We start from the raw sequence: 2,329 nt of genomic DNA on the forward strand, positions 1-2,329 counted from the left end.
AAGTAATATGAAATCTTTGACAACTTCAATCTTTTCTCCATTTATTGTGATGCTGCTTATTGGTCCAGTTGTGAGGATTTTCATTTTCATTATGTTGAAATGTAATCCATACTGCAGACTGTTGTCTTTAATCTTCATCAGTAAGTGCTTCAAGTCATCCTTACTTCAGCAAGCAAACTTGTGTCATCTGCATATCACAGATTGTTAATGAGTTTCCCTCCAATCCTGATGTCACATTCTTCTTCATATAGTCCAGCTTCTCAGATTATTTGCTCAGCATACAGATTGATAAGTATGGTGAAAGGATACAACCCTGACCCACTCCCTTCCTGATTTTAAACCATGCAGTGTCCATTTGTTCTTTTGAATGGCAGCCTCCTGGTCTGTGTACAGGTTCCTCATGAGCATGATGAAGTGTTCTGGAATTCCCATTCTTCTCAATATTATCCATAATTTGTTATGATCCACACAATTGAATGCTTTTTGCATAGTCAATAAAACATAAGTAAGCATCTTTCTGGTATTCTTTGCTTTCAGCCAGGATCCATCTGACATCAGCAACAATATCTCTCATTCCAAATCCTCTTCTGAATCCAGCTTGCATTTCTGGAAGTTCTCTATCGATACACTGCTGCAACCATTTTTGAATCAACTTGTGTGTGATATTAATGATATTGTTCAATAGTTTCCACATTCTGTGGGATCACTTTTTTTGGAATGGATACAAATATGGATCTCTTCCAATCAGTTGGCCAGGTAGCTGTCTTCCATATTCCTTGGCATAGCCGATTGAGTGCCTCTAGTGGGGCATCTGTTCATTGAAACATTTCAGTGGGCATTCCATCAATTCCTGAAGCCTTGTTCTTTCCCAATTTCTTCAGTGCAGCTTTGACTTCTTCCTTCAATACCATTGGTTCTTGATCATATGCCATCTCCTAAAATGGATGAACCTCAACCAATTCTTTTTGGTACTGTGACTCTGTGTATTTCTTCCATCTTCTTTTGATGTTTCCTGCACCATTCAATATTTAGCCATAGAGTCTTTCAATATTACAACTCGAGGCTTGACTTTTTTCCTCAGTTCTTCCAGCTTGAGAAATGCTGTAGATTCAAATCGTCAACCTGTGGGTTGGCAGCTGAGCACTTAACCATTGCCTCAGAAATAATAAATATTTAGTAAGTGTTATGGAATTGAGCTTAGGTGAACTGAATCAAATCAAACTGGACCACAATGAATCAAACAGTCTATTTCCAAAGGAACACAAAGAAAACACTCTGGAAGGAAATTTATATCTTCTTAGAGGCCAAAAATGTTTTCAGCATTACTTTAAAATACAAACATACCCTAGATGTCATTTGAGAATGCTGCCCAAAAGCGTCATTCAAATTGACACATTGTTTCCAATAAACTTTTGTCAAAACAGAGGGTCTTGGAAGAAAATTAAATACATTAAATTAAATGCATTTTGTTACTGTGCTGTCCTTGGCTGCTGAGTTATCAGGACTCATGAAAAATGGCAAAGACCATAATGGGAAAATAGATTCTCCCAAAATTTAGTAAGAATGATGAGAAACAGCCGTGGATTAGATCACAGGAAGGAACCAAATCCACGGAGATTCGTCGGCATAATGAGGATCGGGAGCTATCTTTCCATGATGTTATTTTGTGAGTAATCTCTCCCTTCCGTAGAGCTTTACTCTCAGCTCCCAGTCAACAGCTTTCTTTTCTCAGCACACGTTCGAGATGACTGTGGCAGAGAGCAGAGCATGAGAAGAGAAGGGGCCCAGGACCCGTGTTCAGGCAGTCTATCCTTTCTCAGCCCAATGGAACGGGTCATCAGCAAAAGGGCAGAGAGGAAAGGCCACCAGATGGGAGCGGAGCCAGGAGAGCACGAGGCTGCAGAGCTCAAGGGGGTTGAGGTGTGCCCTTCTCCTTTACCTTGGCGGTGGGAGGGGCCAGGATCTTTCCCACGTCACTTCATCCTCTAAGGTCCTCCCTGAGCCATCTTCTGCCTGGCTGGTGGCGAGGCTGAGCCTTGCCTGGATGTCTTTGCACTTCAGATGCATGACATTTGCTTCATTTTTCTTCAGTATGCTCTTCAAGTACAGAATGTCTCCAGGAGGAAATCTTGCTTATACATAAAACCAGTTGCCACTGAGTCAGTTCCAACACATGGTGACCCCATGTGTGTCAGAGGAGAACAGTGCTCCAGAGGATTTTCAGTGGCTGCCTTTTTGTTAGTAGATGACCAGATGTTTTATCCAAGCTGTCTCTGGGTGGACTCGAAACTCTAATCTTTCGGTTAGTAATGGAGAAGGTTAGCCATTT

The sequence above is a fragment of the Orycteropus afer genome, unplaced genomic scaffold (genome assembly GCF_000298275.1).
Source record: "Orycteropus afer afer isolate SDZICR_OR568_19922 unplaced genomic scaffold, OryAfe1.0 scaffold00135, whole genome shotgun sequence".
NCBI classification, from domain to species: domain Eukaryota; kingdom Metazoa; phylum Chordata; class Mammalia; order Tubulidentata; family Orycteropodidae; genus Orycteropus; species Orycteropus afer.